The following is a 25,248-nucleotide window of genomic DNA, read 5'->3' as shown; positions in this document are numbered from 1 at the left end:
GTTGTTTTGTACTTTCTAGAGATGCGTTCTTGTGTTCCACGATTACGTATTCTGTGGATTACTGCCTCTTGGGGGTCACTGTCGAGGCTCATAATTCCCTCCTGGCAAGCACAATGTGTCTTATTATAGCAGTGAAGCTGTTGTAGGAAATGGTTCTTAGGTAATGGTATAAGAGGCTACAGTAACGCACTTAGGTGTTAATTACGATGTTCTAATAGCCACTAAAAGTTTTCTATTTCTAACTGGCTTTGCAGCTAAAACTCACATTGTTAGGCTTTAAAGGTTGATATGAGTACTTATCGACTAATGATAAAGCAGATCATATGTGGTAAGATGCAAAATTTGAATTCTGAAAGGTCTGCAGGAATACGAACTTTCCATGAAGGCCAGCTTTGTGCACTGTTAGTAGTGGTAACTTGTTACATAACCATTCAGTTGACTTCCTAGGTACGTTTTTTCCCATTGCTCTCAGTGCGGTATACTTTGATGCTAAAATGATCATTCGGCTGTGGCATCACTTAGTACTAATCCAGTGTGAGGAATGAGATTAGATGTGGATTCTTATAAGGGGGTCAGGGGGACAAAGTAACCAATATGATAGTGTTTTCATCTAGAAGAAGGTGTAGAGACAGGTCATACAAAAGTAAAAGCTCAGACACCTTAGGATGGTCCGCTTTAGGAAGCTTGGCAAGAGTGGACTGTGAATGGCATAAAAGAATGGATACGTAGGCAAATAATTGATACATTTCTGATTAGTCAATGAGGTGGCCAGTGAAGACTATTGTTAGGGTTCTCGATGCAGTGGCAAAATGGTATTCAATAGGGGAGCAATACATTCCTATTTGCCTTCCTTGTAGTTGTAAATATAGAGGTAATGCTGGAAAGGTAGAAAAAATATTGATTGGTGAATGAATTTAAGTATAGTAAATATCTCCGCATTGGAAGAAAGTGTCACAAGGGTTGGATTGCAAAACTAGCAACAAAGACTAAATTGTATGGCGTGCTCTGAAGAAGCTGGATTATCTAACCTTTTTTCTAAATTTTCGTATCTGAAACCATTATTGTATAACCATATTGGAATGCTAGTAACTAAAAGACAATAGATATCAATTTATTTTAGAGTGCGGCAAACGCTAGAAGAATCAAGGATTGGCAAAGCCTCTGTGAAATCTACTGGTTTTGCCATTGTTTATTAGAAATGCTACACAGCAGCGCATGGCTTTACGTAAACAAGCATTTACAATGCAATGGTCTCGGCAATATTATAGGTAGAGCTATTGGTATTGCTCATTATTTTTTTTAATCTTTTTTGTATCCCTAAATAAATGGCATTGTCATTTCAATTGGTATTAGCTTTTATTTGCATATGTGATACCTATTGCATTAGCAGAGAGAGAGTGAGGTAGAGAGAGAGTGAGGTATTGAAATAGAGAGAGAGTGAGGTAGTGGGAGAGAGTGAAGTAGATAGAGTGAGGTAGTGAGATAGAGAGTGAGGTAGTGAAAGAGTGAGGTAGTGAGGGAGAGGGATGTTGTGAGGTAGTGAGATATAAGCATAGAGTGATGTTGTGATGTAGTGAGATAGAGAGAGGTAGTGAAAGAGAGTGAAAGTGAGTTAGTGAGATAGAAAGAGTGAGGTAGTGAGATAGAGAGTGATTGAGGTAGTGAGTTAGAGAGAGAGAAGTTGTGAGATAGTGAGATAGAGTTATGTAGTGAGAGAGAGGTAGATAGAGAGTGAGGTAGTGAGAGACAGAGAGTGAGGTAGTGAGAGAGAGGGATGTTCTGAGGTAGTGAGATAGAAACAGTGAGTGAGTTTGTGAGGTAGTGAGATAGAGAGTGAGGTAGTGAAAGAGAGAGTGAAAGTGACTTAGTGAGATAGAGAGAGAGTGAGGTAGTGAGATAGAGAGAGAGAGTGAGGTAGTGAGATAGAGAGAGAGTGAGGTAGTGAGTTAGAGAGAGTGAAGTTGTGAGGTAGTGAGATAGAGAGTGAGTTAGTGAGAGAGTGATGTAGTGATTTTTTGAGGGAGTGAGTCGTGATATAGTGAGAGTGAGCGAGTGAGATAGAAATAGATAGAGTGAGGTAGTGAGATAGAGAAAGAGTAAAGTTGTGAGGTAGTGTGTTTGAGAGTGATGTGGAATGCATGCTAACAATAAGCAACAAACAAGCATGCTACAAATACCTCCCACCCCAAGACCGGCACTTACCTCTCATGCCGCTGATCAGCACGCATAAGCTGTCAGGAGAAACAAGAACAATCTATCCAAGGCTCATTAGCGCTCGTTCAACTGCCCATGATGGACCTGGCATAAAAGGCAACAGTTTCCTGATACACCGCAAAACTCTCCAGGCTCAAGAGAAACGAGAGCGACCTCATCAGCGGGAGGGGGCGGGAAAAAGACACGGACAGCGGGAGGGGAGCACCCCTGGGAGTTGGTGGGCTTGCTTTGGCCTGTCTCCATCGAGAGAGCCTGCTGTCACTTGGGAGCAGGCCTTGGGTTAGAGGGATCCCTCAGAGGCTGCAGCGCCTTTTGTAAAGTGATCTCCAAACACATTCCCAAAACCCCAAACAGGAGGTGAGGAAGGACCAGGGCACCAGAGCGAACAGGCAAGGCCCAAGCTAGTTAGAGGGGCTTTAAGGGGAAACAGAGGCCCGGACTGGGATTTGAAGCGCTGAAATCCGGATCACAGTTCACCAAAACAACCACTCGACTCGACTTTTAACATGCTGTCAAAAGCAGAGAGGGGCAACACCGGATAAAAAATACCAGAGAGCTTCAAAGAGCAAGCAAAAAATGGCATTCCAAGGACACCACAATTTTCTTCCATTTTATTATAAAATAAAAAGGTTATTTCCCTTGGGGATATCCAGGGCCCAGATGGATGAGTTGGTGCGTTCTGAGCTTTTAACATCGTTTGAAGGTTATTCAATAATGAGTTACATATCTTCTCATTTAAAAAGCTTTTTTTTTCTCTTTATGAAATACTCCAATACTTACTAAAGCATTTTTTGTTAAACCTTTCAATTGAAGCCGCTGTACATCCCTTCTTCCATTTCTTGGAATTTAGTGAACGATGTCATAATAATATATATCGCATCTTGCAATTTTCAGGTTAAGTTTAGTGTGCTATAAATTGTTTTGGGATAGTCTGAATGTTCATATTAGGTTTCTTGCTTTTGCCACCTAAGCATTTGAGGAAAGAAGACAATAAGCGGGCATTTTGAACAGGTGACCCCAAACTACCAAAAAACGATTGCATACATCAGATAGGAGCGAAAGACAAGAGCTCTTATTCACCACTGTTCATCTGCTGAACTATGTGATCATCATGATATCGATCTCGGCGCAGACCCATCGCGTGCTACTATTATGCAGTACACACTAACAGTACTACATGCCGGGCACCCTCTAAGAAACACAAAGGAATCCTGCCTGAGAAGTCGTTTAACTAGGGCAGGGGCTAGCACGCAGCACATGCCCTCGAGCGATTTATGAAGTTTCATGCAAAGCTCTCTGGTGATAAACGTGTACTTCTGATAGTGTGACTTGGCTAAAAACGATTAAGTAAAATTACATCCCTTTCATCAACAAAATAACCATATCAATCTAGTGAGGAAAACAAACTGACACGAGAATTTAAACACCTTCAACCACCACTTACCAGCTTCATCCGGGCACGTCCTGTTTCTCCAGCGCCACGTCCATTGGCAGCCCACTGAAATGTAATCAGCTTGTTCTCGGTCACCTCAGACCCAGTGCAATTTCCAGCAAATGTGGTCCTGCAATTATGAAAGCAGTATTTTAGTGAGCACGTTATCTACGGGTACATTTCCATGCCAGTCAGCCCTGTGCACTTTCAGCTCCAAGTGTACCTTGTTACGACACATTCCCGAGTTGCAGCAGCACTCTGCATTCAAGATACCAGTTGCATATACTTTCCCCCAAAAACAGTGATTATGTAACCGCGGTTACAAGACTTAGGGTGTGGTACAAAAGTGAATAACGAAGGCTGTGAGCGTGAAATGAGGGAATAGGTACGAGAGATTAGCACTCCAGCTGCCCATGCCCCTTGAGTCCCTCGGACTCGCCCCCCCCCCCCCCCATCTTCCCGGATTACTGTGACCCTTGCCCCGTTTCACATACCACGGGGGCCGCAATTCTCCTGAGCTTCGGCGGCGTTACAACGTCCTCCGGGAGTGACCACCACTCTTCCGTCCACTCCTCCTGCTCAACACCGGCTCTCTCCGCACGTCATTGGGGTGCCTCGTCTGCTTCTCGTCCTCGCTCCTCGATGAGCTCATCTGCTTCACGTCCTTGTTCCTCATTTGGCTCGTCCTCGTTCCTCAGGAGTGCTCCGGTCTGTTCCCTCCGTCTCCCGAGTCCTGAACACGCACACCTCAGCGTCCTGCAATTATGGTGGGCGTTCAAGATACCAGTTGCGATGAGATCCTGTGCGGGCGGGACAGGACCAGCGGGAGGGGGCGGGAAAAAAGACGGCGGGAACCAGACAGCGGGAGGGGGCGGCAAAAAAGACGGCTACCACTGAATGATTTATTTAGCGGGAGGGGGGCGGGAAGAAAGACAGACAGCGGGAGGGGGGTGGGAAAAAGAATACAACAGCACAGCGGCCGACCTAATCAGCGGGAGGAGGGCGGGAACAAACACGGACAGTGGGAGGGGGGCGGGAAAAAGACCAGGCAGGGAAAGAAAACAACGGCCGACCGATTCAGCGGGAGGAGGGCGGAAACAGAGACGGACAGCGGGAGGGGGGGCGGGAAAAAGACAGCGGGAAACGAGGACAGCAGCCTACCTCATCACAAGAAGACTTAAAATGGCGGCCACAAGCTTCAGATTTTTTTTCGGAATTGGGGGCGTATTTTGCTGTTCTGAGTGACGGGCGACGTCACTGTCTAAAGAACAGCAAAAATGACGCCCCCAAATCCGAAAAAGACGGGGCTTCTTTGGAGGGATGGCTCTCTCCTCCAATGGCTGGCCTCCATTTAGGAAGCCAGCCAATGGAGAAAGAGCAAAAAGAGGGAGGGATAAATGCAGCACTCTAAGAATCATTAAATCTCCGACTTCCGGTTTCTGCCTTACGGCAGAACCGATAGTCCTCGACCTAAAAAAAGGCTCTCTGACCCTGTCAAGGCTGGCCACATCTTTGGGCTTTAAAAAACATTTAAAGCCATGTTGTACAGCAGCTAATGCCACCGTGCCCCATGTCTAAAAAACATTGGCAAAACCAATAGGTTTTGCAGAGGTGCCAGTGCTTGTTAATCATAGACAAACACTTCAAACAAAATGGCACATTGAACTGTATATGGTTTATTCTCGAAGGCAAGGAAAATAAGAATTTGCTCATTCGAAAGAAGAAACACCGACGCAAACTTTTTGGAGTCACTAAAATGCTTAATAGTTTTAGACAATAACAGTGGTTGTATAAATACTATTAGCTAAAAGGCTTCGTATTGAGGTGTGTTTTGTTAAAAGGGGTATGTTTTAAAGTGAGGCATAAGGGCTGGAAAGGTTTATGGTTGTGCCGACAAGAGATATGTCAACAAAGAGTTTTTTCCTGCAGTCTGACAGATAGCTGTGGAAGGTATTGCACAGCAAGTATAGGAACGCCAAGCTCACTGTGAAATATTTATGAAAGGACAAAGAAGAATACGCAAATGCTGCGGACTGTTGCTTTGAAATCGCTCTGAGAGAGGGGCCGAATAAATTGGCACACTCCTTGCCAAATAGATGGTCTGCCCTGCTGTGTTTTTGATTAGAAAGGAGAGGTAACATTTGTACCCACGTAAAAGAAGCAGTGATCAATTAAATAAATTGGTCAGAGAAGTGCACCAGCGCCGAAGGGAACCCTGCTGCAGGCAAGGCTGCTTGTCACCAATATGCTAGAGCATTGTTTTCTTTATGAGAGGTAAAAGAAAGTGGAGCCGAAGCCGATACTCGAAACCTTTCCCCAGTTCCAAAGTCAGCAGCTCTCTCTGTTATGCCGCATCCTCTCCTCTGTTAGTAGTTTTTTTTAACTGAAAGTCCATTTATTTGTGTTTGAGCATCTCCATGTTTACAGTGGGTTAGAGTTTTCAGGTTACCGTCATGTATCAGCCAGCAATCACCAAAGTGTCAGTGAGACTTCAGCTTCTAGTGCAATAAATTCAGGCAATTACCTGGCATCTTGTGTGCAGTGCAACCATCTTTTGAAGTAAGGAGTGAATAGGACACCGGAAAAGAAGGGGAGGACAAATGGAAGGGAAGAGAAAAGAAAATAAGGGACGAGAATGCCAGAGAAAGCAAGAGGGATGGCTTGGCGGGGCCGGGTTGAAGGAGAGGGAAATGCAGAGGCATTCACTCTTCTAAGAGTGTATGCTAAAAAGTTAAAAAAGAGTACCTGTAGGAGCCAGTGCCAGAGTAAGCACACTGGCCACCAAAAGCAGTACTTGGTCTAGGCTCTATGGCAGGGACGAAGACTGAATCCCAGAGGAGGTGAGAACGAGGCGCTGAGCAATAGGAAGCAAGCAAACAAGACCCAAGTAGGAGCCAGCCAATAGGTAGGTAAAGAAACGTACAAGCCACATGGGATCCAGTCAATGGTAAATAAAGGTAAGTAATTGGTGGGCTCTAAGCCCATTTTTTTTTTTCCATAACCAATTTTATTATGAGTTCAAGCAAAGCTCAATACAGTCCTCCACAGTCAGGAGGGAACTGTCAAAGATAGACAAAAAGAGATACAACATTAGCACAGCATCGAACCCATCGTTATATAGTAAATGGCGTCGAACCACCCCTCCCACCCAACCCCAAAACCACCAACCAGCCCCGCCCGCAACTACCCACCCCTTATCCCACCCTAACCCAGTGCACGCAATCACAGTCCAGCAACTTGAGATAGTCTGCAAAGGTGGAGCCGGCCAGCGGCCTAATGTGCGGGATCCACATCCAGCTGTAACGCATCATCAATGTCCACGGGAGGGTCAAGGAGCAGGCCCCGGTAATCCGCCCACCGTTTCCAGATTTTATAATGTTTGCGGGGACAGCCCCGGGCTTCAAAAACAGGCTGCTCCAGACCCATGAGGAAGTCCAGTCCCGCCCTCCAAGCCCCGAGGGGGGGGGCGCGCTCGCTCTTCCAGGCCTGCGCCAGATCCCTCTTCGCCACCACCAGCCCCAGTAACAGCAAGTGGCGCTTGTATATATTGCCCCCAACATTCTCTAAAACATGAAGAAGACCCAACCTGGGGGTACGGGGCAGGTCCCAGCCCAACACCTCTGACAGGCAGTCCCAAACCCCAGCCCAGAATCGAATCAATCTCTCACAGGACCATACAGTATGAAACAGGGTGCCCTCTTCAGAGCCGCACCTCAGGCATTCGGGAGACGCGACAAGGCCCGCCCGCCATAGCCGGTGTCTAGTAAAATATGCCCGGTGGAGGTATTTGAACTGGATGAAGCGAAGGCGGGTGGCTATAGCAGCACCTCGGGGAGATTCTAAGGCCTCACGCCAGTCGTCATCGTCCAACGGACCTACATCAGCCTCCCAGGAGGCCCGCAGCGCTGCGAGTGAAGGGGAACAGTGAGTGACCAGAGAGCGATATATCTGCGAGACCTTCTTGTCCCCCAGGTCTCCCATAAACAGTTTAGCTTCGATAGGACTAAAATCAGGGAGCTGTTCCATGCCCACCAGACTAGGAGTAAGCGCGTGGCGGAATTGAAGGTAGCGGAAAAATTGGGTCTTGGGCATGCTAAATTCGGAGCTAAGCTCCTGAAAGGACTTCAGGGTAGTACCAGAGAGGACATGACCTAGGGATGAGATCCCAATCGCATCCCAGCCGTCAAATCCGGACAGGGACGCCAGCGCCGGTAACAGACCATTTCGCCACAGCGGGGTTTCAGCCGTAAGTCGACCCCACCAGCCCATCCGATGCAAGGCCCGCCGCCAGACAGCGAAGACCACTTGAGTGACCTGCGGAAGCAGTCGCCTCCGCCTAGCCGAGTACAACAGGGTATGAAGGGAGGCGCCACCCATCAGGGAATGTTCAAGGGCATAGGCCGGGTCACTACGGTCGCCATACCACCACTCGTTGAGCACAAGGAGATGGGAGGCCTGATAGTAAGATAAGATATCCGCGGCCGCCAAGCCGCCGCAGTAGGTAGAGAGGAAGCATGTGCGCAGCGCCACCCTGGCGGCACCGCCAGCCCACAGAAACCGGCCCAGCACAGAATCAACAGTACGGAACCACTGCGGGTCAACCTGGAAGGGATGATTCTGCAATTGGTATAGCAGACGGGGCAAAGCCACCATCTTGAAGATAGCCGATCGGCCGTAGATATTAAGCGGCATGCGCGTCCATGTCTTGACGTCCAATTGGACCCGATCCCATACAGGCAGAATGTTCCGGTCCCATGCCACTGCAGGCGAGGCCGAGAGGAAGACACCCAGGTACTTCACCCCCTCAACTGCCACTTGAAGGGATGCAGCCCACGGGCAGTCCACTGCGGCGCCCCCCAGCACCCACATGGTCGATTTGCGCGGGTTAAGGAAGAGCCCTGATGCCCGACCAAACTCCTGCATCAGCTCCAGGACACGAGGACCCGTACGCTGCAGGTCGGTCATGAAAAAGAGCACATCATCCGCATATAAAGCTATGCGGTCCGAGTGATCTGCTCCCCAAACGAAGCCACGGTAGAGCTCATCGCGGCGCACCCTGGCGGCCAGCGGCTCCATGGCCAGTGCGAAAAGGTAAGGGGAGAGCGGACACCCCTGACGCGTGCCCCTGGACACCGGAAAACGGGCAGACGTCGTACCCGAGATACGCACTGAGGCCGTGATCTCGGTGTAGAGCAGCCTGACATAGGAGAGAAACACCGGGCCGAGATTCAGCAGCGGCAACAGGGCAAAAAGAAAGGTCCAGCTGACCGAATCGAAGGCACTATCAATATCAGCCAGCAGGAGCGCCGCTGGGTCCTCCGAAGACTCAATCGCTTGTATCGCGGCCTGCGCCCGTCGTATATTGTGTCTTGTTGCTCTTCGCGGCATAAAACCCGCCTGATCTGGGTGGACAAGGGCCGAAATGTGTGGAAGTAAACGGTTCGCCAGCGCCTTTGCCAGGAGCTTGGCCTCGAAGTTGATGAGGGATATGGGGCGATAAGAGTCATGGCGATCGGGGGGCCTACCTGGCTTCAAAAACACCACTATTTCGGCATGACGCCAGTCCGATGGGAGGTGACCAAGCTCGCGTGCCTTTTCTAGAGCCCGCAAATAATGCGGCCCGAGCTGTAGATGGAACTTCTTATAAAATTCGCTGGGGAAACCGCTCGGCCCCGGCGCCTTGCCTACATTCAATTGACCCAGTGCATCACCCAGCTCCTCGGCCGACAGGGGAAGGTCTAGGGCCCGGCGCACTTCATCGGATACAGCAGATGGGGGAACCGAATCAATATAATCAGCGATAACGGCAGGGGAGAGAGTCTCCCGAGAGGCATACTGGCGCCCATAATAGCGCGCAAAACTCGTTGCGAGAGTTGCCGGATCTGTGATTGCCACTCCTGCACCATCAACAAGGCCCGGCAGCGTAAGAGGCTGTAGGTTCTGTTGGCACAGCCTATGGAGCATGGAGCAAGACTTGTCGCCCCACTGGTAGACCCGACTACGAGTGGCTAACCACGCCTGACGAGCCTCATCCAACAGGACCGAGGAATAAGACTGTTGCGCCTGCAGGAGCAGCCGCAGTGCCAAATCATCGGGTGCCTCACCATGTCGAGCCTCGAGCTCCTCCACCCGCTCCGCGGCCGCAGCAATGCCTCCCAGCCGAGTCCGGCGAACAGATGCACACCAAGCAATATCTATGCCCCGCAGGGTGGGTTTCATAGCCTCCCAAACTGTCACCGCATCCATCCCTTCAGTGAGGTTGTCCCGCCAATAGTGGGCGATCGCGCTACGCAAATGTTGGGAATAATCAGGGCGCTGCAGATGCCACGCGGACATCCGCCACCGGAAGGGGGAGCGTGCTTTGCGCAAGTCAATTTGTACTGCCACTGGGGAATGATCAGAGAGCCCGCGGGGCCGAATCGCTGCCCCCTTCACTCTGTCCAGGAAAGCCCTCGGGACAAACACACAGTCCAAGCGTGAAAGGGAGCCATGGACAGCCGAGACAAAGGTGTACTCTCGCCGCTCCGCATGCAGATGCCTCCACACATCCACCCAGCCCAGACCATCAACCATAGCCCCCAACCGTGTAGGGGAGGGTACAAGTGCCACTCCCGGCCTCCTCTGCCGGTCCAAAGCCACATCCATCACATCGTTCCAGTCTCCGCCAATCACAGCCATGGAGCGGGGGAGCTCAGCCCACACAACAAACAACCGTTCAGCTAGGGTCCACTGCAAAGGGGGGGGGGCATACACACAGCCAAATACAACCGGCTCCACCCCGACTTTCCCCTGTACAAAGACAAAACGGCCCTGGGGGTCAAGCCACTGACGCTCATGTACATACGCCAGCCGTCTATGAATAAGAATGGCTACCCCTCTGGACCCCCTGGTGAATCCGGCATGGAACACTTGATGGAAGCCAAAGCGCTGCAAGCTCAGGGCTTTCGTACCTAGCATGTGCGTTTCCTGAAGAAGGAGTACATCTGCCAAGTCCCTCTTAGCCCATCGAAGCACCGCCCCCCGTTTAATCTTGTCCAATAGTCCCCGTACATTCCAGCTAAGGACACGCATGGACGCGCCATTGGGCGCCAAGTGAGGAACATCAGCCATGATCACAATGCTCCCAGCCCCACGCTCCCAGACCCCCGGCCCACATCCCAGACCCCACAGTTGCAAAATACACAAAGACCACGTGCACCCCCAGAACCAGAACCCCATACCCCACAAATCCCGAAGCCCCAAACCCTACTACCCCTCCAACCCCGACCCAGCCCATAATCAACCAAACACCCAGGTTCCCCCCACCCCCACCCCCATACTTCAAGGAACAATGAAGTACCTGTCGCGGTATACGGTACTTCAGGCCCAAAACGCAGCACCCAAAGCCAGCCATACCAATGGATCCCAACTAGTCCCCCCCTTAACTAATCAGACACACCCAGAACCACCTCCCAGTCCCAACAGGAGGAGGCAGCCCAACGTACGTGCCCTGAACCCCAATAAACACACAGTAAAGTCATAAGCAGAGCACCACAAGAAAGTTACAGCCCACGAAGGTCCCGGCATTCGCCAAGAAGGAAGCCATACTGCACCAGCCAATGTATGTCCCATCGACCACAGCTCGGCCTCCGCCAGATATGGGCACATGTAGAAGGCAGCCAGCAGACAGTCCCCAGGACGAGCGATCAGGAGCCTCCATCAGAATGGTCCGCATCCGGCTGTGTGTCTCCCAAGAGAGGATCCCGGGACAGGGACCTCCGCCGGGAGCGGGACTTGCGATGACGTTTCCCTTTGTCAGACGGGTTGCTCCTGTCCTGAGACGAGCCACGCGAAGATCCAGAGTGCAGCCCCGGTTGGACGTGAGGTCGGATCCTGACTGTTTCATCGGTCCAGTTGAAGACGGCCTCCGGTGTATCAAAGAAGAGGGTCTTGGAGTTGAAGATCACCCGGAGGCGGGCCGGGTAGAGCAGCGAGTATTGAATTTTCAAGCCACGCAGCTTGGCCTTGGCATCCAGGAACGAGTGCCGCTGTTGGTGGACCAGTTTGGTATAGTCCGGGAAAATCATTATTTTATGATTGTCATACAGCAGGGTGTCCTTCAACCGCGCCTCCCGGAGGATGACGTCCCTGTCGTGGAAGTTGAGGAGCCTGGCGATGATCGGGCGAGGCCGCTCCCCGACCGGCGGCTTCTGTGTCAGGGCGCGGTGGGCACGTTCCACTATGAAACATCGCGACAGGGAGTCCGGAGGTAGCCAGCTCTCCAGCCACCGGGAGAGAAAAGCGTCCATGGGTCCCTTCTCGCAGTCCTCCGGAAAGCCAACAAAGCGCAGGTTGTTTCGCCTCGCCCGACCCTCGGCATCCTCCACACGAGTCGCCAGGCCCCGTTGGATCTGTTCCATGTCGGCAATCTTCTTCTTAAGGGCACCAACATCACCCTCCACCGTCGTGACCCTGGTCTCAGTTTCAGTAATGCGGGCGACTGCATTGCGAAGATCCTGACGCAGCAGCATCACATCGGCCCCAACCGCGCCGATCTTCGCATCCAGCATGTCACGGGACTGTGTAATGGCTGCCATCAACGCCGCGTTGTCCGGTCCAGCAGGATGACTCCCACCAGCCGCCCCGGCCCCTCCACCATGGCCTGTGAATTTGTCAATGGGTCCCGTCTTAGTGGCGGCCGAGCCCCTCGTCATGACGGCCGTGAGCAGTGACACGCACCTGTACTAGGGCCGCTTCTCGCAGTAGTCCACCAGCCGGGCCCCGGCCGAGGCGTCTCGAATACACCAGGCCACCCGAGAGTTCCTCACCTCCGGCCCACCGATCGGGTACGCCCCAGGCACCGCTGCTCCGCCAAGGTGTATGAAATCGTCTTCGCGCCCAATGGATCCGGGCCGGTGATTCCGGGTGGGGACCACCGATCCAGAGGTCCCGGCTGTACCAAGGCCAGGCAAGTCGCAGAGCTTCCAACCAATCCTCCAGTCGCAGCGAGGAAGGGCCGATGATCCCACTGTAGGTCGTCGGGAGCAGGGGACCCCGGATCGCGGCCAGCCCAGGCTGCAAAAATCGATGTCCCGACTGCGCCCGGGCCACCAGGCCACCTCTGCCGCTCCGACCCCTTCGCCGCGTCCACCCCACTGGTAGGTTCAGCCAAGCCCTGGGAGGAGAATCACTGGTCCAGGGTCCACAGCCTGCCGCGACCCTTTCTGGCACAACTCCTCGCAGCAGCCCCCACTGCACCGGTCAACAAGGATAGAGGACACCGTTCTCACCGGTAATGGAGCCGCCGCCAGTCCCAGCGGGTGGGCAATGCGTCTGCCAGCAGTGGGGGACAGCAGTAGCAGGATGTCCGGACCCCAGTGTGGGCGCCTCCGGGTGTCGCCAAACTCGAGGCCCCGGCTCCAACAAGGCCAGGTAGGCCGCAGTCCTTCCGAGGCCCCCCACCGGCCCGGGCCCCCGCCACCGGCAATGCAAGGACAGGCCGGGCACTCCGCTGTGAGTCGCCGGCAGTAGATAGCCCTGGATCGTGGTCTGGGAACGGCTGCGCCGGCTCCGGGTCAGGTCCCCCGGTCGAGGACGCCAAAATCGAGGCCCCGGCTCGTCCGGCGGGCACCAGGCCGCTCGCCGCACTCACTTGCCCCACAGCCGCAGGCGGTCCCGGCGCGTTATCCCCGGCACCGGACTGCTCCCGGTGTCCTCCGCCAACTCTACCCGGGATGTGGTGTACTTTCTGGGGTTCAGGGCCAGGATAATACAAGGATAAGCGGCGGGCCGGCGGGAGCTCTTAGGCAGCCACGTCCGCCATGCTCGCCCGCTAAGCCACGCAGCCCTCTAAGCCCATTTTTAAGAACTTTTTTCCCCCAAATACAAGAGATTTCGCAGTAACCACGCAGGCGGTGTGCAGAAGAAACCTAAAAACGATTGCTAATGCAATGATTGGCAACAAGAATCAAATTGTCTTTTGACACTTTAATACTATATGTCACTGAGAACAGAGCAGGCCTAACTGAGATTAGGAAAGTATAACTGCATTTCAGGCTCCTAGACGAAGATCCATCCTAAAGAGTTACTGGATTACAAACTAAAGCAATGGTTGGAGAGACATTATCTTGTCTAAATGAGGTCCTACCTAGAGAGATATTGGCATGCCCAAATGAAATATCGGTTGAAGAAAAAACTGTCGGCCTAGGTGACGACCTGACTGACATTCACAGAAAGCTGTTTCCTTGTGTCATCCAGTTGGGCAAATAAGAAGATGGCTGAAAAAGACCGTATCAAAATAATCTGCTGGCAGAGGCAATTATGATCCACACTCTTACAAGTGAGTTTCATGCCTCTGGTCTTTTCTGGTTTAAGGTTTTATTTGATGGAGACAAATTGCCATTTCTTACATTTCTGTTCAAACCCTAATTCAAACTTCAGTCGGCTTAAGAGAGGAACGCCTTTAAACTATTATGCTTAGTTGAACAATAAAAAAACAAATTAAGAGGAATATTGTATAATATTTATACTGATTTTGCATGCTCTTTTGAGTTTCCTTTTCTTGCTCGGGTATCTACTTTTTTAGTTTCAAATCTGTTTTATCGAGTCCACAACATGAACGGCTTATTGCGCAGTCTAGACATCCAACCTCTCATAATTTCAATAATGCTGATGAATCAAAAAATGCAGTTTACCAAACCACACTCTCCATACACTTAATCAGGGCAGGTAGCAGTTAAAGACCGCAGGAGTTGGGTCATGAAGGAAAACAGAACCCCACACATCTTAGTAAGAACACAAATAAGAGGATACACCATTGTCCTCCATAATCTCAACAGCAAGGGAGATCAGAAATCACACTACAAAGGAACTAAGACACAATAATCATGCGTTTGAAATAGTATACACATTCCAACTAGAGTCCAAAAAGCCAAGAGCATCTTGTATTCGCATAAACATATGGGATATTTCACCTGCTACTACTTGGGAGTTTGGCCATATTAAACAAGGAAGCCAATCAGCCGAAGGAGTTCCTTCTTAGAGGATTGAAGTTTTTTGCAAAGATCAATATGTTATTCTCTTTAAGAGTACGGTCTTCTTTCTAGCCAGCACCAGTTTCAGTTTAACAGGTTACCCAGCTCTACAAGCACTAGGGATTCTTCTACCATGGCCTTTTCTAAGGAGAGTCACCTAACAATTTTTCCCAAGTTGCATAGGATTAACATCCGTTTGCAGTGTACATGCCATGCTATCTCAATGTTTCTCAATCCTAGTTTCAAGTACCATCACCCTCTTCCTCCTTGTAGTTGTTTTCTTGTCAAGCTTTTTAGACTAGTTCCCACAGAGGACATTCTGTCTTCATTACTGTCTGTTGAAGAGTGCGGATCTTTCAAAAGTTCCATTAGCACGACTTATTCGTAATTCTTGTTACCGTCTCTTTGAGTCTCGTGCCTGTTTTCCCATTCCAGGACTTTCTCCTGTGATGCTGATACGATTCTAAACTCAAAATATGGCTGCACTGGTTCTCTATGGTGAAATGACTCTTGGTATTACACAAAGAGGCCAGATGCAATGCCCACCCCTGGTATTCGTCCTAACTCCCTCCCCCTACCCCCCTCCCCCAATCGCCCTTTCCTCTCCGCCCCAGCCAACTCCTGTAGGACACTGTGGAGCATGGTCATTATCAACAGTGGTACGACAAGTACTCTATCCCCATAAAGCTATTTTTTTGTTGATTTTGCAGCCTGGCATCTACAATGTATGGGAGCTGGCTTGCCGTAGCATGTCTGTTCTGTTCTGTTCCCTCCCCCACCCCATTTAATATATACATCTCTCCTCTTATCGTGTTGAAGAATTCCTTTGTCATCCTTGTTATATCATATGCCGATGATATACAAGTGATTTTGTCACAAGGAACAATTCCAAATCTGATTCCAATTCTGCATTAAATTTAAAGAACTGCCTCTCTCAAGACAATAATTTAGATTAATTATATCTTAAAAGATAATGAGAAAGAATTGAGGGAAGTGCCACTTGCTTGTTAAAAAGGGAACACATCTTGAAACCAGCAGATCTATGGCCCCAATTAAATTTATTTTCTTTGTTTTAGGTTCATATTGCTCCCGGTTGCCAGGCTTATTCACCAGAAGCATTTTAAGCCTCCTGGACTCTAAAACGATGCATTTAGTGTGGAGCTGAATTTTCAAGCTTTCTTCACCACAACTGCCCTCTCCCTAGCTCCTGGGGCTTTTCTCCTTCTAATGATTCTCAGCGGACATAAGGGGAGCAGCACAACTGGCCATGGAGAGACCCCTCTTAGTCTTGAGGGTCGGCTGGAGTCAGTCAAGCTTTGCAGGGAATCAGTTGGCCTCTCCTTTCAGTTGGTCATCCTTTCGCGGTCATTGCCGCCAGGGCCACAGTCTTGCCAGCAGTCTCTTGATTGTGCAAGGGTTTTTAAGTGAGCGTGGAAAGTTTTTTGGGGGGTAAGACACCCCTGGACAACCCTAGAGTTCCACATCATCCCTCCTCCCGTGTCCAAACAGCATTCTGGGACAATCCAAAATGGCGATTGCAAGTTTTCTCTAGACAGAGCTCCTCTGAGTGCCTCCGTCCCGGCCCAAGCTGACACAACTACCTGATTCCTTCCCACCAAAATAGTAACTGTGAGCTCCAGCTGAGTTGTCTCCAGAGTTTGGTCTTTGTTTCAGTGGGCTAAGGCTGTCTCATCCCAGGCGCAGTGTGACAAGCTAATTAGATGCAGATTTCCTACCCATCTCTTTCCTTTCCCAGAAAAAAGGTCAAACACTGCTGATTGCCCTTTTGTGTGGGGAGGCCTTTGACACCTTGGGGGGCGGGGGGGGGGGGTGCGGGGGGAAGAGTAATTAACATGGCCCAGTAGGGAGGGAAAATTGATTGAATCTGATTATGATCTGAGGCAGACAAATATGAAAAATCCTGAAGTTGCATAAGATATGGATGTGGGTTTTTGGGGACTGCAGATTCAAACTCTGTGTGCGCTGTTTACCCCACTTGGGTACCTTGCTGGTCTTTGTAAGCCTAAGTAGCACAAAACTGAACTTTAGGGCAGATTTCACCTTTAATGTATAATACATTGAAGCACCACTAATTTTACAGTGTGCCGTACAGACTGATACTATAAATGGCCACTCATATTATAAACCCTACCCCAGGTCACTACCAACCCTTGCAGAGCTCCTTCTGCACCAAGCTACCTGTGCATAGCCTGCACAGAATGATAGGCCCTCACGTGCAGCTCTCACATATGTTTATGTGTAACCAGCCCTCTGTCCCTTGCAGAACAGCAGCAGCCTTATCGTAAAAGGTGCATAATTGCAGTTAGCATGTTCAGTTCAATTAGCATGAGCTTACTGGGAGCAGGACTTTGGTAGTGAGGTTCGCTTGTAGTAAAAGTCCAAAAACCCTGTAGTTGTTTGTGAAAAATCAGAGTGGACTAAATGGGCAGAACCCCTTTCCTACAATCATCTCGAGCATACAGGGGTATTGGGGCACATCCATTGATTACTATTGGTTGACTTTTCTTGAAACACTCTTTTGTCTCCTTCCTATTGTGTCCTTGCTTGTCAATCTTATGTTTGTGTCTGCATTGGAGATTTACCTTTTTACATCTCTTGAATATTTGTCTTTGCTGCTTACACTTCTTACTTTTCAAGACCCTCTTCTTTCCTTTGTGTTAAGCAGTCCATGGGAGTGTATGTGGTTTCAAGCTATCTCCTTTATGTACTTGTCTCCCCCTGCACTGTGTTGCTCTATCGCACATCTGCATCTCCCATCTCCTCTATATTGGGGTCCTTCATTGCTTCTCCCTCCTGTGCCCTGTGTGCTGTCCCTCCCCCACCCCCCACAAATACACCTGCAGTTGTGGGTGCATTCTGTGACCATCCCTAAAACCATTGACAAACCCAGTATGTTCCAAACGCGAGTGGACTGTTAGCTTTGCCAGTGCTTTCTAGAAAATGACCGAAAAGCGGCTGGGCCACACAAATAGCAGGAATGCATGATACAAAGGCACTGTACACAACTTCGCATGATGCCAGTTGCTGAAGAGATGCCAAGTGGCTACTGAATACTAAAGTCAGCAATTAGAACTGCTCGGAAGTGACCTTGGAGATGTATAGTGTTTAAAAAAAAAATAAAAAAAAAATCAAAATTAGTAAATCTGGGCTTGCCTCTTCAATGACTGGGGGCAGTGTTATCTTACACTTCTTTTGTAGGTAAAACTAGTTAAAATTTCAGCTTTAGTCTATGCAGTAGATTAGGATGCTAGGGAAAGTTGGATTTGTAACAGATACATAAACTTTCACATGCCTGTCGGAATTACTGTACCTTGGCTACTAAGGAACAACTCAAAGTTGTGCCTGAAAACCGCCGAACACCTACACTTCCAGATCCGCACCGACCCGAAGACCACCCTCAGAGGCACCCTGATCTACCGACCCCCGGGACCACGCACACAATTCAGCGAGGACATCGCCGACTTCGTCAGCCCGCATGCCCTCCCCTCCGCTGACTACATCCTCCTGGGGGACCTCAACTTCCACCTGGAGAACAACAACGACCGCAACACCACCACCCTGCTCGCCAACCTCGCCAACCTCGGACTCAAGCAGCTGGTATCCACCCCCACCCACCTCGCCGGACACACACTGGATGCAGTCTTCTCATCAAGCAAATACATCGCCTTCAGCCACGCCACTGGACGGACCACAGCTGCATCCACTTCACCTTCAGAAGAACGGCGATCCACCACCACCAGCAACTGGTTGCTCGAAGAAGCTGGAACAAGATCACAGCTGACCAGCTCGCCGCCTCCCTGAGCCAGCACCCCCCCGCCAGATCAGCGAACCCCAGCCAGGCCGCCGACAACCTCACGAAGTGGATCAACAACTGCGCGGATGAACTCGCCCCACTGAGGACCCCGCCTAGCAGACCCGGTAGCAAGAAGGCCCCATGGTTCACCGACGAACTCAAGAGCTCCAAGAAGAACTGCCGAGCCCTCGAGAAAGCCTGGAGAAGGGAACCAACACCGGACAACATGACCGCCCTCAAGCTTGCCACCCGGAAGCACCACCAACTGATCCGCGCCACTAAGAAAACTGCATTCAAGGACCGGCTGGACAACAACGCACACAACTGCAAGGAACTCTTCAACATCGTCAAAGAGCTCTCCAACCCCAACGCCGGAAACAACGACATCACCCCATCGCAAGACCTCTGCAACTCCCTCGCCTCCTACTTCCACAGCAAGATCGCGGATATACACAACAGCTTCAGCACTCAACCGACGCACGCCACAACTGAACCACCGCCCCCCACCACCACCCTCCGCGCCTGGACTCCGACCAGCACCGAAGACACCATCCGCTCGATGAACTCCATCCATTCCGGATCTCCGACCGACCCCTGCCCTCACCACGTCTTCAACAGGGCCGACGCGGTCATCGCACCCCACCTGCGGGACATCATCAACACCTCCTTCGACACCGCCACCTTCCCGGAGAGCTGGAAGCACGCCGAACTCGGCGCTCTACTCAAGAAACCTACAGCGGACCCCACCGACCTCAAGAATTACCGCCCCATCTCGCTCCTCCCGTTCCCAGCCAAAGTCATCGAGAAGACCGTCAACAAGCAGCTGGCCGCCTTCCTCGAGACAAATGGATCCCTCGACCCCTCACAGTCGGGCTTCCGAGCCAACCACAGCACTGAGACCGCCCTCATCGCTGCCACCGATGACATCCGAGCCCTGATGGACAACGGAGAAACAGCGGCCCTCATCCTCCTAGACCTCTCCGCGGCATTCGACACTGTCTGCCACCGCACCCTAGTGCAGCGCATCAGCAACGTCCGAATCCAGGAGAAGGCACTGGATTGGATCATCTCCTTCCTCAACGGAAGAACACAGAGAGTCCGTCTACCACCGTACAAGTCAGAGGCCACCGAAGTCATCTGCGGCGTCCCTCAAGGATCCTCGCTGAGCCCCACCCTCTTCAAGGTCTACATGAGCCCCCTCGCGGCCATCGCACGCCAACACAACCTGAACATCTCCTACGCTGACGACACCCAGCTGATCCTCTCCCTGACCAACGACCCCGCCGCCGCCAGAGCCAACCTTCACGAAGGGATGAAAGACGTAGCCGAGTGGATGACGACCAGCCGCCTGAAACTGAACTCAGACAAGACGGAGGTCCTCATCCTGGGCTCCTCACCCTCCGCTTGGGACGACTCCTGGTGGTCCCCCGCCCTGGGCAGCGCACCCAAACCGACAGACCACGCACGCAACCTGGGCTTCATCTTGGACTCCTCCCTCACCATGACCAGACAAGTCAACGCCGTCTCCTCGTCATGCTTCAACATCCTGCGCATGCTACGGAAGATCTTCCGGTGGATCCCCACCGAGACCAGGAAGACGGTCACCCAGGCCCTCGTCACCAGCCGACTGGACTACGGCAACGCCCTCTATGCTGGAACCACCGCCAAGCTCCAGAAGAGACTCCAGCGGATCCAGAACGCCTCAGCCAGACTCATCCTCGACATCCCACGACACAGCCACATCTCCGGACATCTGAGAGACCTGCATTGGCTCCCCGTCAACAAAAGAATCACCTTCCGCCTCCTCACCCACGCACACAAAGCCCTACACGATCAAGGCCCCAGCTACCTCAACAACCGCATCAACTTCTACGCTCCCAAACGACATCTCCGATCAGCCAGCCACGCCCTCGCCGCCGTCCCCCGCATCCGAAGAATGACAACGGGAGGAAGGTCCTTCTCCTACCTGGCCGCCAAGACCTGGAACTCCCTACCGACCGACCTGCGCCTGACCCAAGACCACCTCTCCTTCAGGAAGAAGCTCAAGACCTGGCTATTCGAGCAATAGCAGCACTCCCCCCCCCCCCCCCCCCACCCCCCCCCCCCCTCCAGCGCCTTGAGACCCTCCGGGTAAGTAGTGCGCTATATAAATGCCTGTGATTGATTTATTGATTGTTTTGGTATGTGGTACAATTCGAATCTCTGGCCTAAATTTGTATAACGTAACAAATGCTTATGTACTGCTTATTTTAAAAATTTAAGATCCTTTTTAAGTCGAGGACCGAAGGCTGCGCTTGCACAGCCTCCGGGAGGAGATTTAATGTTTTGGAGTATGGGGGCTTGAACCCACCTCTCTCCTCCATTGGCTGGCTTCCTAAACGGAGGCCAGCCATTGGAGGAGACGGGCGCCACTCCTTTAAAGCCCCGACTCTTTCGGATTCGGGGGCGTGTTTTTTTGCGTTCTTTCGACTGTGACGTCACCCCTAACTCAAAATGCCAAAACATGCCCCCGATTCCGAAATTTTCGGAGCTTTGCGGCCTCCATTTTGCTGCTGTATACCTTGAGCTAAGCGAAAAGGAACAGGAGTGAAACCCATAAACCAAAATGGGACTGGGTATACAGTATATATAAGGTACAATGTCCCAATAGGTATCAATAAATAAGGCAGTTTCAAAGGTGCATGCATCAAGCATTACAGGTAAAGAACAACAAGGAGTCTCAATACATTTGTGAAAGGCTTATTAATCACCGCCTTGTTTCAAATGGGGGATACAGTTAAAAAGCAGCACTGTACATGAAAGCATTCATGAAACAACCCAAATGGCACTTGGTGACAAGGTGATAACAAGGTGAAAGTGACGACGCAAGTGAACGTAGTGAACAGCGTGGTCGGCGCAAAGTGACTAGAAATATTCAGTGAAGGCTCCACAATAAATACACATAATTTCAATGTTTTAAATTGAACACAGTTATGAGCCTAGAGGTAATGCGCCAAAGAATTGCGCTGTAATTGTCGACGGCGTTTCGATCCTCGGTGATTTGGGATCCTCTTCAGGACAGGGTTGATGATAGATGGAGTGCTGCATGGGGATAAAATTGAATGCAGAGATCGGGCAAGGGTGTAGGGTAGCCTAACTTAAAGGGCGGGAGTGTGAGCCGGGTGGAAGGGCAATACACACAAGGGCGGAAGAGCCAAGTTATTAAAGAGCAGACCTATGACTGATGGCGGTGATAGGTCTCATGCAATTACTCCGCGCGTGCGTATGGAAAGGGGGGGGGGCCTACGGTGGAGGACGGGGAGTGGCAAGTAAGAGGCACAGGCATGTGACAGTGGCGTACCTGAAGTAAAAGAACGCTGACATTGGGTAGTTATCAGTCGTGCAGGAGCTATGGATGCAGGCGATCCTGCCAGAAAGAAAAGCAATTGTCAGGATGACGGGGGAATGGGTGGAGGAGGGGGGAGAGGGAAAGGGGGGAGGGGGAGGTTGGTTGAAGAAGCACGACTTACAAGGGGTGAAGCAGTGATCCTTCCCGGGGGAGTTGAAGTCTCAACGTTTGGAGCCGTTGCAGCGCCTGAAACGATCTCTGAATTCAATTTTATCCCCATGCAGCACTCCATCTATCATCAACCCTGTCCTGAAGAGGATCCCAAATCACCGAGGATCGAAACGCCGTCGACAATTACAGCGCAATTCTTTGGCGCATTACCTCTAGGCTCATAACTGTGTTCAATTTAAAACATTGAAATTATGTGTATTTATTGTGGAGCCTTCACTGAATATTTCTAGTCACTTTGCGCGCGACCACGCTGTTCACCACGTTCACTTGCGTCGTCACTTTCACCTTGTTATCACCTTGTCACCAAGTGCCATTTGGGTTGTTTCATGAATGCTTTCATGTACAGTGCTGCTTTTTAACTTGATCCCCCATTTGAAACAAGACGGTGATTAATAAGCCTTTCACAAATGTATTGCGACTCCTTGTTGTTCTTTACCTGTAATGCTTGATGCATGCACCTTTTGAAACTGCCTTATTTATTGATTCCTATTGGGACAGTATACCTTGAGCTAGCAGTCTCCGCATCGGGGGCTTCCATGGCTGCCTCTGCCCCTGCCCCTTTAGCCATGTCGGTTCCTGCCAGATTCCCGGCTGGCACTGTTCCCATTTGCCTAATGCTGCAGCGAGATGAGCATCTTGTCCCCAGTGATGTCCTGTGAGCGCTAGTGCTCCTGTGGGCCGCAGTATGTCCTGTATTGGCGGCATCTGCTTCAAAATACATCTCCGCTGCCTGCGAGGATGGGCCCGGCGCCCCATTATGGCGGTGGCGCTGCTTTATTCAAAAATAGGTGAGAGCAGAGATTCTACTCTCTGTTGGAGGTGTGCACATTTACACTTGGACCAGATTTGGTCCTGTTCACAGGTTCATCAAAGTTCAATAAAGTTTTCAACGAAAAAAATGTACACATAAAAGAAACTGATCGAAACAGTGGACTACACTTTACCAGCTTCCACCATTTTTCTCTCAAGAGTCATTTACCACTGTCTCAATTTATCCGCCATAAAAGGATAACATCGAATTCCAATGATGTTTCAACCACCATCATTAAACAGATCAAAAAATTTGAAAAACGTCGATATCCAGCTAAACTACTCCAAGAATCAAAAACTAAAGTCATGGCAATGACTAGAGAGTCCTTGCTGAACAAAAAGGATAAGTCCAATGAGAAACTCAGTTTGTGTTCTTAAACATTCTGTACAGGCACGTCAGATCACCAGTATTATGAGAAAACATTGGCCTATCATTACTCAAGAACCAGATCTCCAACTACTTTTTGCAGAACGTATAACATTTGCCTATAACGATCCAAACATTTAAAAGAATTGTTGAAGAAGAAAGAAAAGACCCAGAGAGAGGATGCCCACAAAGGAATGCACAAATGCGAGAACTGTACGCACTGTAATAATGTGATGATAGGGCCATCCTTCACACATCCAAGAACTGGGCAACAGATCCCACTATGACATTCTAGCACCTGTGACACCAAAGGGGTGATTTATGGTATTAAATGCCCCTGCGGAAAATTATAGGTCGGGCAAACAGAACGGAAAATAAAGATTAGAATAACGGAGCATAAAAGCAGTATACGTTTAAAAAATCAGAAATCAACAGTGGCAGCACATTGGATAGAAGCAGGACACAATATCTCTCAGCTACGTTTCACAATATTGGAAGTGATTGAAACACCCCTGGATATGGACACGCATAAGATGAGATTAAGAGCTGAATATTTCTGGATAAAAAAGATGGGGAGTCTTCAGCCACATGGTCTTAATGACAGACTGGAACTATCATGTTTTCTATAAATGAGTATCAGGAAGTTATCTGTTTTTCCTGAATTGACACCAGTTTACCCTGTTTAACCCTGGTTACATCCGATTCCAAAATGGCCGACACGCTATGACCATGGCAATGTTTACCTGTCGATTAACCACATTGGTTATAAATATGGTATCCACATCTGATGGGTTTTCTTACAGTGTGATGTACATTTATTGAGGTCTTTTTGATTTTTTAGGGTTCGTTCGATATTTTATTATTTTTTTATTTTTTCAATTAGGTTAGAAAACCCATGAGGAGCAATGTATAACCTTGCAGGAGCTCATATAATGTTCTGTTCACCATTTAGTGTGTTAATACACATTGCTCACACTTCGGTAAAATCGCGGTCATGTGATCGCATGTTTAACCAATGAGTATAAAGATAATAGAAAGGAGTAATTCGGGTTATCCAAGCTACACCGACATTGGTGGAAACCGAAAGCCGAGTGTGCAGAAGCATTTCAGTGAGTAACTGACAAGAAGCGCGAGCCGTTTCTGTCATAGAACATTTAGTAGCTATAAGTTAAAACAGTGTTGTGTTTTTCATTTGACATAGTTGTTTAACTATGATGGGACAGTTAATAAGATTTAACAGTGGAAAGGAGGTTTAATATTTCAGAACTGTTTTACGGATTCAGTACAATCCAACAGGGATGAGATTACCATGTGGTCAAATTAGAAATTGACTGGCAATTACGTTTCTTTGAAAATGATAATGTTACATAAGTGTCAATGTTTTTTGCTGTAGAACTTTGTGTTGTCAATCATGAAATAATTATTATGACTATTCTTAAACCTAGGTTTGGGCTCAAAAATGTTTGTTTGTTCTTTGCCTAGAGACCCCTGAGGAAGGGTCAGGTTGGACCCGAAATGCATTGGGTTTTGTCGAAATGCTTTAAATAATGAATCTCGCAACTATTTGAATTATATATTGAATGAAGAGAAATATGGAATAAATATTTCATTGGAAGAATTTGAAAAAACATTTTTTCGTTGATAACTTTATTGAACTTTGATGAACCGGTGAACAGGACCAAATCAGGTCCAAGTGTAAATGTGCACACCTCCAACAGAGAGTAGAATCTCTGCTCTCACCTATTTTTGAATTTTTGAATATATGCTGGCAGTGTTTCCAGACAAAACACTTCAGGAGGGAAGTCGCACAACTTTAAAAAAAAGTTTTAAACTGTGATATAAATTAAGATAACAAGAGTGCAACTGATGGACTTGTAAAAGATTTATTCAGGGGGCGCTGCTTTGAAAGCTGTTCAGTGTCTGCGGCGGCAGCAGGAGCGTCTTTAGTGACACAGCTGCAATGAAAATGGCAGTCCTCGCTTGAGCGGGCTACTGAGGCAAGCACGGGAGCCCCGCGGTGGAGGCGGGACCCTGATGGTG

At 49.7% G+C, this 25,248-nt stretch overlaps 1 protein-coding gene and 1 non-coding gene across 2 annotated transcripts in view; one reads left to right on the top strand and one right to left on the bottom strand.

Moving 5' to 3' along the window:
• The window catches only part of ADIPOR1 (adiponectin receptor 1), a 367,296-nt gene that overhangs the window by 12,868 nt on the left and 329,180 nt on the right, over positions 1–25,248 (top strand). The gene's annotated exons all lie outside the window — the stretch shown is intronic.
• On the bottom strand, positions 3,252–3,335 carry LOC147712381 (small nucleolar RNA snR60/Z15/Z230/Z193/J17). Its single transcript, XR_015296167.1, has one exon. It is a non-coding gene; the product is annotated as a small nucleolar RNA snR60/Z15/Z230/Z193/J17 (small nucleolar RNA).

Source organism: Lissotriton vulgaris, chromosome 5 (assembly GCF_964263255.1).
Source record: "Lissotriton vulgaris chromosome 5, aLisVul1.2, whole genome shotgun sequence".
NCBI lineage: Eukaryota > Metazoa > Chordata > Amphibia > Caudata > Salamandridae > Lissotriton > Lissotriton vulgaris.
The sequence above is the reverse complement of the archived record's forward strand: the minus strand, read 5'-3'. Positions and strand labels throughout refer to the sequence as shown.